The sequence below is a fragment of the Aulostomus chinensis genome, chromosome 2, assembly GCF_037954235.1.
Source record: "Aulostomus chinensis isolate RoL2024-O1b breed Wild chromosome 2, RoL_Achi_v1.0, whole genome shotgun sequence".
Taxonomy (NCBI): domain Eukaryota; kingdom Metazoa; phylum Chordata; class Actinopteri; order Syngnathiformes; family Aulostomidae; genus Aulostomus; species Aulostomus chinensis.
Window position 1 is genome coordinate 19,042,405 of NC_141321.1, and position 13,945 is coordinate 19,056,349.

Here is a 13,945-nt window from a genome sequence, read left to right on the forward strand (position 1 = left end):
TTGTGTGTGTGTGACACATAAAAGGCATGTAAACAGTTCACCTCTCTGTTTGCCTGCTTGCATTCCACCTCTCTGTTTGCCTCTGTTGCATTCCAGCACACTGCAGACTTGGCCTGCCTTGCGTTGACCTTCCTGACCTTCATAATAGTCATTTACTCCTTTTGGGACAGCCTGCACACTCATACACACAAGAGATGACAAACTCTGCCCTTTGCTGTGTGTGTGTGTGTGTGTGTGTGTGTGTGTGTGTGTGTGTGTGTGTGTGTGTGTGTCCGTCCGTCCCTGGTGTCAGTGTGTTCCTGATGCTTCTTCTCGCTTCCAGGAGACCAGACTGCAGGCAGCTGCATGTCTCCATACTGTCAGACAATAGTGGGCTGGCACACGCTTTAGAGTGGGGGTGAAAGGCTTGTGTGTGTGTGTATGTGTGTGTTGGGGGGGGTGTGTCTAATGAGGGTTCAAAAAGCTCATTAACTGCATACCAAGTAAAAAGGGATCAAATAGCTTGTGGCACAGATTTTTGCCATAGCCTACTGACCCTGAAGTTAGGCAGCATTTCAAAGTGAATAGGAAACTCACACATGTGTAAGCAGTGCTGCTAACAACATGGTGGTTCAGCTGGGGTGCCATTACAATGTAGTCCGGGTTCAACAGTTTTTGAGCTATTGCTGTAGAAAAGACTAAGCAAATTTACCCCCCCCAAAAAAAAGAAAAAACAACTTCCTCCGCTTTTTGCAAAATAAGTTTTTCATTGCTTGAGGTGGTTCTTGCTTCTTTTTTTTTTAAAGAAAAAATAAATGTGCAAAACTGGAGATGGAAACTCCTAATTTGTATAAACTCTGGCGGAGAAAACTAGCTGTTTCGTTGTCTTTTCGGATATTCCCAAACTTCATGTCCGTCTCTTTACAGCATACAAGTCCAATACCAGCCTGTAGTCGTGTTTAGAACTTGTTCAGGTGAAGGTGATTCCACATGACCTCTCTCCATTTCTCCCTCATCGTCGGACGGCTCTTCCACTCTCTTGCATCCATGTGTCATGTTGCCTTTATCAACATCTTCTATGTAGCTTAATTCATTTACTTTAATCCATGTAATGAAAACTCAATGGATGTACATTTCCCTTTTTTCTAAGTTTTGCTTAAAATTGACTATTGAATGGAAACAAATACTGTTACTGTCATAATTGTAGTTACTTCTAAAAAGCTGAAAATGACTTTCAGAGGATTGTAAGCTTTAGCTTGTCATCATTGTCAGCTGGGGCTCCAGTATCCTTCTGATGAGGACAAACTACAGTAAATGTGTGATTTATTGGCTTTTCATGAATCTTTCAAATGAATTGAACCGTTTCTAAGAGTTGTCTGTCGGCCATTTGAGTTATAAAATATCAGTGTATTATTATAAATCAAAAATCCAATATCGTTCATCCCTAATCTGAAAAGATACAATGATTATTTAATGGCTGTGTTGAGACGAAATCTTCCGTAAGCACAGGTAGAGCTGCAGCCTCCACTACAAAACACAACTCAGACTGATGGCAAAATACTGTGGAGCCGTGCAACTGATCATGTAATTCAAAAGCTTCTTATGTCAGCAGGGTGAAAGGGTTTAAACACAGGCCAACACTGCCTCCACGCTGCTGAAGGTACGGTAAAGCTGCCTGCGTCATAGTTCTGCCGTTAATTTAATGTAGAAGTGAACTGAGTACCACTGTATGTTGTGGCTTTTAAGTAGGATCTTCGTTCCTGTGTCGTATATGGTGTGTTTCCCTCTCGTGCACTTCTGGTGTCAGGAGTGTGTGAGAAATGGTGATTTTGACATGCAGCATTGGGGAAAATGAAGAACCTCTTCAGAAGTTTCTTGAAGCAGCCTGCCAGGGGAAAAGACCTAACAGCTGCTTGTGAAGTCAAGGCTTTCCCCAGAACTATATTGAGTGTTTGGGGGGGTCTGAGTTAGTCTGGGTGGGTTGATGTTAATGGTCAGGGACCATGTGGAATTTGGCCCTTTGGCAAAGGAAGTCCCTCAACTGCTGCTCTTAGGACCTCCTAGATTTGTACGGAAAAACATGACCTGCTTCCTGAATCATTAGAACAGTGTGTGTGTGTGTGTGTGTGTGTGTGTGTGTGTGTGTGTTTGTGTGTGTTTGTGTGTGTTTGTGTGGGTGTGCACATGTGTTAGTGGTGATATGGACTGAGTGCTTTGCCAAAAATATTGATATACAATTAGCCATGACCTGTGGCAGTATTTCTTGAATGACTTATTGTAATAGTAACACAATTCAGACAAGGCCTTGGATATGGTATGTTCTCATTCTAACACTGCTGCTGGGGTCAGAAATCTTTTCCTAAGACAAAAAGCTGAGAGGTTTAATGTACTCTTCTGACAAATTCTGTTCTGTAACCTCCCATTCTATATAGCCTAGCTGCAGTTTGGAACTATAGAAACACTTCTCAGGAATTGAATAGGCTGGAAGCGGATGTATTCTCTACTGTCATGTGTAGACGGGGGCTCTGTCTTCTTGGTGGATGTGATTTCACCATACATAATGAGGACAACAGACCAACACAGATCCTTAATTATTATTATGATCGATTGTTTATTATCCATCCATCCATCCATCCATCCATCCATCCATTTTCTTCCGCTTATTCCTGTTAAGGGTCTTGGGGGGGCTGGAGCCTATCCCAGCGGCTACGGGCAAGAGGCGGGGTTCACCCTGGACAGGTCACCAGTCCATCGCAGGGCCAACACATAGAGACAGACAACCATTCACACTCACAGTCACACCTACGGTCAATTTAGAGTATCAATCAGCCTCGTCCTCTCTTGATGTCTTTGGACTGTGGGAGGAAGCTGGAGTACCAGAGAGAACCCACACAGGAACTGGGAGAACATGCAGACTCACACAGAAAGATCGGGCCAATTCTGATACCAAGCATTGGACTAGCACAAGCCTACAAATGGTACCATATGTTGTCTTAAAAAGTGCGATTTCTGACAACATAATAAACAATCGAGCAGCACGGTGGTGCAGTGGTCAGCACTGTCGCCTCACAGCAAGAAGGTTCCAGGTTCAAGTCCCGACTCCAGCACAGGATCTTTCTGTGTGAGTCTGCATGTTCTCCCTGTTCCTGTGTGGGTTCTCTCTGGTACTCCGGCTTCCTCCCACAGTCCAAAGACATCAAGAGGGGACGAGGCTGATTGATACTCTAAATTGACTGTAGGTGTGACTGTGAGTGTGAATGGTTGTCTGTCTCTGTGTGTTGGTCCTGCGATGGACTGGTGACCTGTCCAGGGTGTACCCCGCCTCTCGCCCGTAGCCGCTGGGATAGGCTCCACCCCCCCGCGACCCTTAATAGGAACAAGCGGAAGAAAATGGATGGATGGAAATTATAGTTGAAGCCATGCATTTTACTTAAAGGTATAAGTTTTAAGCCTCTGGAGATGGTGAGGTTCACGTTCTGGATCAGTGAGCCAACAGATCTTGTTTTGGTGGTCATGAAGAAAATGCATAAACATATTTCATATTCTGTATCTAAAATGAAATAAAACCAAACCTTGATCATTTCATGAGCTAAACAACCTGTCCGGGGGACTACTGTTATTAACTGTTGTTGTAACTCAAGCTGCTGAGATTGGTTGAACATCATGAAAATTAAAAATTAAAAAAAAAATCAGCAAAGAAGACAAAGAATTGTCTGAGGTCAGTTGGTAATTCTTTTGCATTTCCAATCTTGTTAGTGCAGAGCAGGGTCAGAGACTACAGTGCTGAGGCAGGGATTTTTGGGAGTTAGTGGATAAAAGATGATGTTGTTTGCAATAACAGAGTGGCAGGTCCCGGGGATCTGCCGGCCACCCTAATGCCAAGCAGTTGACTCAAGCTGAAATAGCATTGAGATGACATAACATTGAGTCATCTGACAAACGTTGTGGAACAGTGTGTTGTTTAATGTGACGTCTGTGAGGGAGGAAGCGTCCTAAGTAAGGGAAAACATGACTCACAATGGCCATGTGGCGACGGCATGTGGGGTGGTGTCTGTGTCTCTAGGTTTGTTTTTATCTCAGAAATAATGGCACATAAAAAACCAACTTCCATTTATGCAGTGTAACCAAAGAAGCTACTGGAATGAGATGGCTCTATAATGAGATGGTGTGTGATGTGATTGTGGGATGAAACACGCGGTGTTGCATGCCCGCTGCTAATATTAGCACCTTGGAGGTATTCGAGCAGGGAAGATTCATGCACGGGAGTAAAAGTCACTGGAGTTTTATTGACCTGAGCTGCATTTACAGCAAAGTTCATGAATCAATCTTCTTCTTTTTTTTTCTGGCATATCTCACATATTTTCCGTCATGGCTTTGATAACTTTTACATGAGGTAATTTAGAAGGAATGTTGCCATAAGTAGTAATTCAATGGAATAAAGGTGGATTAGAAGGTCCGCCCTCCTCGGGCATGTGGAGGCAAGGTGTGGTAAGGACAGTAGTGCTGCAGCTGGATTCATCTGAACATCTCAGAAACAGACACAGATGTTTAGACAAAGTGTTTGCAGCAGCACAAGTTTGTATCATTTTCGTCAGAGGTCTTGTGTGTAGCACTGCACATGGCATGCTCCTAGCCCTTTTTTGGATACAGACTCTTTTGTAACCTTTTCTCTGGCTCACTGAGGGGTCACATGCCAAACTGCTGAGTGCAAACAACCCCATTTATGTTTTGTCCACAGTTTTTTTTTCATCTCCTTTAAGGGTGGCCATGACTATTCTTTGTGATGGAAGACTGAACAGTAATAATCCCTTTTTTAGTTTTTTAGTGTAGGGTTCGCAGTGCTGGCAGGCAGTGGTGTGTGTGTGTGTGTGTGTGTGTGTGTGTGTGTGTGTGTGTGTGTGTGTGTGTATACCTGGGAAAGCAGCTGATGAGGGTTTGTTTAGCTCAGTGGGAAGGTCACCTGTTGAGTTCTCATAGAGGTGGTCAGCTTGAGAGTGAAACAAAAGAGCAAAACAAGATGTCTACCTGTAAAGCAAGCAGATATGTAAATGAAATTGCATTAAAATATTTAAAAAAAAAAACAGGCAGAAGGAAACAGGGCGGCACGGTGGTGCAGTGGTCAGCACTGTCACCTCACAGCAAGAAGGTTCCAGGTTCCAGTCCCGGCTCCATCACAGGATCTTTCTGTGTGGAGTCTGCATGTTCTCCCTGTTCCTGTGTGGGTTCTCTCTGGTACTCCAGCTTCCTCCCACAGTCCAAAGACATCAAGAGGGGACGAGGCTGATTGATACTCTAAATTGACCGTAGGTGTGACTGTGAGAGTGAATGGTTGTCTGTCTCTATGTGTTGGTCCTGTGATGGACTGGTGACCTGTCCAGGGTGAACCCCGCCTCTCACCTGAAGGCTGCTGGGATAGGCTCCAGCCCCCCATGAAACTTAACAGGATAAGCAGAAGAAAATGGATGGATGGATGGATGGATGGATGGATGGATGGATGGAAACCTTCCAGTACAAAAAAAAATCCAAATATTCATAGATGATTCTTTACTGCTTTGTGAAGAGTTTCGCAGTCACTTGGTTTGTGAATCATCCGTTTGGTCGATAGTTTCAATGTGTAATTGTGTAATTTTACTCCTTTTTTTCCCCTCCTCTTGAAAAGTTTATGTAGCAACCCACACTGTATTTTAATTAAAAAAAGCAGAATTTATGGATGAGATGTCACGACCGACATGCATTTAAAACTGTAGGTGAAACTGCTATTCGTGTTTCGCAATTACTCGTCGACCAAATGATCAAATACATGGTCAGTTGAGGTCTTCAGGGGATGACGTAGATCGAGTCGACCCATAAAATCATCCCTGATGAAGCAAATCTATCACAAGATTTCTTCAAAAGGTGTTTTGTACAACTGGGGAGCGACAGCTGCGCGGTTCACATATCAGGCCCCATCAGATTACATATTAATTGATAGAATCTGTGTATATAACTTGTGGAAAGTCTGAGCACTGAAACTTCTGTAAATGTAATGTAAAACTTTGAGGAATTAAGTTGAAACTGTCTTTTTTGTACCATTTCTGTGCTTATTTCTCTTTTGACACCAGACTCATCACCAGACTTGTCTGACTTCAGAGAACAACCACTCTGCCCAAATGTAGCCCAACATTTTTCTAAATTTGGACATTGTGTGTGAGCAGTCAGGCATGAATGAAGCTTGTGAATTTGTAGGGCAAAAGCAACAAGAGGTTTTAGTTAATATACAAGCTTGTTTTTTAAAGAGATTACAGTGACAGTGGTGACCATGACAGCATTGTGCCTTTAAATATAGTGCTACTCTGATGGCCTCTTGAAACACCCCAAATTTTAATTGCTGAATAACATTCATAGACAATCACAAATAATAAACACTTGGGAAGCTGTGACTAAGTTTTGGTAATTGAAATGGATAAATTGATAAATTAATTGGCCGATACAGAATACCAATCGCATACAAGTGTGTATGGAAGTGATGATGTAATCACATTGACTCATAAAAGATGAACAAGAACATCCAGAGAGGAATGAATTTTGAAATACTGCTGCCATTTTTCCATCTCCGTCCGACTGTTCTTTCATATCAGTCAATTCTTCTTCTCTGCTCTAAAACTGGCCAGTAGAAGCAGCACAACTTCCTGTTTTGTGTAATGCAGCTGTTTAAGAGTGATGAAGAGGAAATATTGATTTCCTCCACATGATATTATTCAGAGATAACCAGAAAGTAGCAGGGTCCCATTTCAGGGTTATAGAGTTGCATGTACAGACTTGCATAGTCAACACTGATGCTTCCTCATTTTCACTCAGTATTGGAGGTACTTCCCATGATGGTATCTAAATGACAATCATATTTTCTGACAGTTATTGAGTACTTGTTTCATACTGCATGAATGATGAGATGAACCATCAGAGTGGTTACAACATGGTGCAGTTTATCATGATTTAAAGAGGAACTGCAAGAGTAAATTCAGGTAAACCGCTTGCATAGGCTAGGCTAAACTACTTCTTAGGTTAGACTACAATATTCAATATTCAAAGTTATTGTTTGAATGAACAAGGAAATGATTGTGAGCATATACAGTGATCATGTGGGTTTTTTGAACAGTATATGTAGAACTAAACAGAAACTTTGTTTAACAAATGACATTTAAAATGTAAAGAATGAGAAAACACAGGCAAAGAAAAATGGTGCAGCTGTGGTTTTGCTGTTGTGTTCACACTGATCCGGCACACATTTGTTTAAACAGGTAACGAAATACAAAAAAAATGAAGTAAATGAAAGTGAAGTGGTTGTGAAAATGTGTGTAACATCATTTCTGTACAGGTAAATGTCCTTTTAGATCTATCAAAGACTGACAGTGAAACAAAGAATCCAACCCAGTATGAATAATGTCTAATAATCCAGCGGTGTGTCATGCTTTTGTCATCCATATTGTAGCATCATGACAGAGGTGTTCCTCCCTGGATGCTCTCAGTGAAAGGGATGACCTGTTAGTCTCTTGAGCTTTACCAGATGGGTGGGAGTGTCTGCACCAGATCCTTGACTCCCTTTTTGCACGAGCATTCCTATGGTGTGCTGCATGGCACTTTGCCAGATTCAAGTATATTACCAACAGGAATGTCTCTTTCTATCCATGTAGTTAAACGGGACTAAAACAAATGGCCTCGCTCCTCTAGCACAGCAAAGCTGGTCACAAAAATGTCAGGAGAAACAAAACACTGATTAGACATCGAACTATTCTAACAAACAACTTGAACAGATAACTGTTCTCTAAGATTCTTCCAGTTTCTATTGAACCTCCCGTTAAATACTAAACAATCATTTTCCAATACTTCTGGCTGTTAAAACCTACATGAAACATGAAAACAGCGGGTCCATCTGTGTCATGTGTAACGCAAGTGTAGCGACGGCTGTTGCAGTCCGTGATCATCGTGATCAACTACACTGATCACATTGGTTGTGAAAATCAAATGAATGCAACTGATTTTTTTTCACCTTTTGAGGTCCCATGATCCTCAAGGCATTTATAATAACAGAAAAATCACAGACATACTCATCGTGTATTTCATGCTTTAAATTTCACCTTATGGAAATGATAGTATATATCAGGAAGGTATGCTGTCTTTCTTGCTCTTGCCAATGGAAAGCCTTATTCTCTGTCATTATGTAAACCTTTTTTTGGGGTTAATCTGATTCATACTTGTGGAGCCTACACTATAGCCCAAATGCATCTGACCTTGGTTATCATATAGTTTAAATTCATACCTGGCTTTGAGGGAAAAGCTTCTGTGTCTGGTTGAACCGGTTAAGATTTGGATGAAACAGTGAGAGGAGCTCTGTGTGATGGCCCTCAGAGGGAGGCTCATTATTACTGTACAAATATATATTTCTCTACTAAACAAAGGTCTGGTCACAATATTATAAAAGTGATGAGATCAGAAAATATTGCATATTTGTTATCAGTTATGCTGTCTAAGCTGGATCTTCTACGTCTGTCTGTAGCATCTTTTCTTTCCTGGTGGCGGGGGTCTGACTGCTAGCTGCTACACAGCACATATTTGCGATGATACCTTCAGCCATCGCTCCTCTCTCTGTCCCGGTGTAGCAGCCGTAAGGAGGTCTGCACCAGCCAGTCTGTGACATCCTCCTGAAACAAGAGCTGATGGCATTACTTCGCCTGTATTCTCAGCATTCTCAGTTTCCTTCTGAAGCTGGAACTAATGAAAGATTGTGTTAAAGGTTGGTTATGTTTGTTAGCTGGTTTACACTCTACTCCCTGGAGGTGGATGTATTGTGGTTTATTCCTCTAAAAGTAAAAAGAACAGACAATGAACTGAATTGAACATCCAGTGGAAAGTTTTTCAGGTTGGTATGATCAGCATTTGACAGTTATTAGACCAAGAAGATGATAAAGATGTATTAACAGAGCCTGAGTGACAGTGGTTCAAACACTGGTATCAGGGTAAAATCAACCTTAAGTACTTGTTGGCTCGAATAACAAAGATAAGTGAAGTTACTGTTACTGTCAAAGAAAAATACGACTTTATAATGTGGATCTAAGTGTCTGTTAGGGGAAGCGCTTCGCTTTGTCTTTGCAGCTCCTCTCAAATTTCACCTCAAAGCTGCGTTCGCCCCATATACATTTATGTTGTTTAGACGATAAACACTGGTGGGTCTGAGCGGACAGATCCTGCGGGTAGCCCTGGATACACAATATGGACCCAGCATGTTGCCATGAAAACCACCTAAATAGTCCAAGGTTGTGTTCATGTTTTCATACATGCGCGTTCAGATTTTCCACTCAGTTGTTCATATACAGGAACAACCGCTGCTGACGTGCCTGTAGCAAGGCACTGAAAAAAACCCTCTCACCAGTTGAATGAGATATTCAGAGGTGAATGTGTACAGAAGGTCATTGATGACCAAAAGATTGTGCGTGAGCTTGTTGGTTGTGATAAGATTTTAGCACCTGCTACTTCTTGCTGATATTGATTTGTCGTTTATAAAAGTTGTTATGGTTGGTATTTATGGACATGAGGTAATTATTTAGGATTACAGAATTTTGTTGTGAGAACAGAATAATGCTGAGTAATATCAGCATGTCGTGATTATCGGCAGATGTTGATCATTAAAAAATATACCACGATCTGATATTTATACAGTTTTGCTCTTCTTCTCAAGTCATTGATTATGATACATTTATGATTTTACATTTTTCCAATTTTTCCAAAAGTGAATATCACGTAAATGTGTCTTTATGAAAACAAAATTGACATCGCTGAATATCATCTGTTGACCCAATACATCGTAAAGTAATGTAAAAGAAAATGAGGTAAAATAAGTAAAGTAAGTTTAAAAAAAATCCAATATGTTGCTTCCCTACTTGACATAGATAGCAGTGTGATTTATTCAAAAGTGGGATTTGTTGAATCTAGTAAAACTCAATAGATTATTTTAGGATTACGAATAGTTTGGCTGCAGTTTGATTTATTTTCTGATTAATCAAATGACTTCTACATTTTGTGCTGGTACCACTGGAACCACCTGAGATAACCCCCAACCCCCTCCCCGGTCCTTGTTTTCCGGTCACTGCCCCTCAGATAGTCAGACAGACATAGGAGGCAGTGGATTCCTCAGTGTTGTTTTTGGCAATTGTTCTGTGTTCACACATCTGTCTGTTTCAGAATAACTGGCCACAGTATCGGGTCTCGCATCTCGCTGTCATATACTGTATCAACAACTCCGGCTATGGGAAAGTGACACGCTGTGCATTTTAGCGTCCCACTCCCACCACCTTCAGCTTATACATTCCAGATTAATGTACAACCTGCTCATGTGATGAGCCAATATAGCAAAATAAACTATGATAGAATATCATTTACAGAACAAATGAGAAAAACATAAACATGATTCTTTTACAGGCTTTTGTTGTTGTTCTTTCAATGACTTTGAGATCTCTCAGCTTTATGTTCTGAACCCTTGGAAGAGTCTCAGGGTTTGAAACCACAGCTCTACGCTGTCATTTCCACTGTTATTTTATTTAAACAGTCAATCTAGTGTGTCACATCTAGAGGAGACATTTTTCATTCACTTTGGTTGAAAGTAAACTATGAATGGTTCTTTTTATACATCTGTGCTTGTCACTGCTGTCGGGCGCTGGGCGCCCGCCAGGCAGCTGGTGGACATTTGGCAAGTCTGATTCAGACAGTGTCCAGAACTCAGTGGGGCACCTGCTGTCCATCAGGGGGAGGTGAGGCGTGGAATGAGACAAGCCCTCAACAGGTGACAAGACAGCACCACTCACTGTCACAGAGGCCAAGACTGGCTCATTACTGCAGCTCCCCAGCAAAGACATCTGTGAGTCCCCCATTAGAATTATACATGCATGCAGCATCATTAGTTGTTTTCTGGAGTTTAGTGTGTCGAGCTGTAGGCCTCGAGTTTGTTCATGTATGATAAAAGAGCAGGCGTGATAAGGTTGTTGTGTTAAGGGCTCTGCAGAAACCTCACACAGCTGTGGTTGTTACTGTCTCCTGCTAAGCTAACTCAACCTACTGACACAAATCTAAACCGAAATTTATAGTAGGGAATACAAAGGTTCAAGGGTTGGTATGAAATGATGATCTCATTGAACTTGTTTTGTTTTTTTTTTGCTTTGTTAAAAAATACAACCCAAATTTGTATGGGTCCCTCTTTGGTCCACCTTTCTCCTTCCATGTTTCAGTAAGAGTCCTCATACTAGTGTGTTTTTGTGTGTGTGTGTGTGTGTGTGTGTGTGTGTGTGTGTGTGTGCGCGTACGTGTGTGTGTGTGTGTGTGTGTGCAATCCCTGCTGACAGACAGACAAACAAACGGCACTGAAAACATAACCTCCATGTCGGAGGTAAATATTTGGGTTTGGAGTCACTGACACAGCTGTTGCGTTACTGTTATTCTGATCTAAAAGTCGCAGCAACTGCATGTGGCTGTGTGTTGTCAGGAACAGTTGGTGTCGGCAAACTCAAGGTAACATTTTTCAACTGGCGCACGCCGGAGCACATGACAGCTGCTCTAAACGTTTGTTTGGTATGTATAACCAAAACATTGTCCTCTCCCAGCCAGGCCACTCGTGACACCAGCGGGAGCTTGTGGTTTGCATGCACTTGTTGAGAGCTGTTTTTGACATTCAATATTAAACTCTCTCCAACTTTGCCTGAGGGGTTCATTCTTCTTTAAGATGTTTCTCATTTGTTGTTGGTGATGAAGAGAGCCGTGTAAAGCTGAGGCAACAGCAGAAAGTGACACGTGTACTCCTCAGGACTGCTAATCTACTTCAGCACGTGTGCCAGCAGCCATCACGCTAGCTAGGAACACGCTAGTCAGTCTCAGTAGGGTCCCCGAGCTTCCTTCTGCTGTGTCTGCGCTGTGCTGCTCCTCGCTCCCGTCGGCGTTTGTGTTCTCACGACACTAATTTACTCCTAGTTTGTAAATGCATCACATCTGCTTAAAAACACAAGATGTTTCGAGAACTAACATACATGTATGCACCAAAACAACTGACTGATGACTGTCCTTGTTGGGGACCTTCAGGGCACGTTTACACTAACAATACATGGTCAGATGTGCCCCAGTCCACCTCAGACACGGACCGGATCTTAAAGCATCCACTGTAGTGGTTGTTTACCCTTTGAACACTGCCCACGACCAATATGGACACATTATTTATTCATTTTTATCTCCAGTTTATGCCCAAATGCGAGTGGCTAAAATGAAATTGGCCGGTGGAACAGAGATAATAAAGATTAATCTCGCTTCATTTTAGACTCTCTAGCTCTCCCTTCCTTTAAAGGTCAGGAGCACACATTTGCATGTTAAAGTTCACTAAGCTTGATGCAAAATATTTCCTGCTAGTTTAGCCGTTAATGGCGGCAATTCTTCTGGAATTAATGCATTTTTCAGTAATGTGCACCTGGCAGTGAGACCTGCTGACTGTGGGATTCACATCAATTTTTTTTCTTTCGATGCTTCTGTTTGTCTTAAAGCTTCTGCTTTATTCATTCATTCATTTAACTTTGACAGTGGTACATGTAGGACTTGTGGTCATCAAGTCCTTGTTGTAATGATGGCGAAGGAGCAGGAAGTGGAGAGGGATGATGTATCCATTAGGTCTTATTTATGAGGAGTAAAGTAAAAACATTTCTGTTGCCTGTGTTTTGTGACTGCCAGACTAAAAGCATGTGACCATAACGTTTCTGTGCATCTGACCTGATGCCTGTACATTGCCTCATTTCCTTTGACGTATCACCCCATGCTAAGAGTTCTAGTCTGCAACAGATCGCACTGGTGCAGAAACACACACTCAGCAGGCGTAGTGTACTGGGGGGAGACTTTGATGAGGATGCATGTGTCTGTACGTCAGTTTCACAGTGGATAGGTTTTGTTTGGGGAGAATAGATACTGTTTCATTTAAAGCAGTTATGACGCGTGCGCCATATCGTATCATCCATCCAACAGTCCAAAACCCAAAGACCCTTTACCACCTGTCGCAAATGACAAAAAGCAGTAAACCCTGTTATTTGAGAGTCTGGATTTTGAAAATATTTACCATTTTTGCTTGAAAAAAGACTATACTGTAAATATAAAGCAGTTAATTTTATTTTTGTTTTCAAATGAATTGAACAATAAATCTTTGCAGCATTTGCAGATATTCAGGATTACATTTCTTTTTTGGGTCATCTTTTTTCATGTTTCCACAGCTCTCAAGACTGTATGCTGAAGTGATTTGTTGGTACTCATTCTCATACGTCCATTTCTGTTGTTACTGTACTCTACCTCACCCACTTGTAGAAAGTACTTAGAGTCTTTAACTGTGTATTTATTTGTGCCAATTTAATACGAATACTTTTAACTATTTAATGCTCTGAAAAGCCTGTGCTTGGGTTGGTTTTCCCACAATATCAAGCAGTGCATCCTACTAATGCGATGCCTTGCAGCCATCTTTTGCTTGCTTCTCAAAGTTCAGTTCAGTTAGCTCCAGATCTTTCAGGCACTTGTATTCCTGTTGAACATTGCAACCTTTGACCAGAGGGCCACCACAGCCACAGAAGGTTAAGGTAGCTCAAGCAATAAGAGATTATGCCCAACATAAATGATCAGCATTCATTGGAGCAGGTTGTTGTGATGTGACATGCTATTTATGGGTATTTCTACCGTTGCTTCAGTTATAAACGATTCCTCCACTCATTGGTAAGCAAACTCTTTGCAGCTTCTGACAAATCTTTGTTTTAGCGCTGATCTTCATCCCATTATTTAGTCCTCATATGGTTTTCCAGAAGCCAGAGACTACAGACTGTAAGCTGCAGTCCAGTGAGAGACTTTGTATGGCTGTTTGAAAGTCACACAGTAGTTTCTCTGTCTGCACTGCCACTGCTGGTGTCCTCTTAGAGAACCATCACAC

The 13,945-nt window shown here is 41.8% G+C and overlaps 1 protein-coding gene across 1 annotated transcript in view; it reads left to right on the forward strand.

The window, feature by feature from the left end:
* The window catches only part of rras2 (RAS related 2), a 34,142-nt gene that overhangs the window by 1,271 nt on the left and 18,926 nt on the right, over nt 1-13,945 (forward strand). The gene's annotated exons all lie outside the window — the stretch shown is intronic.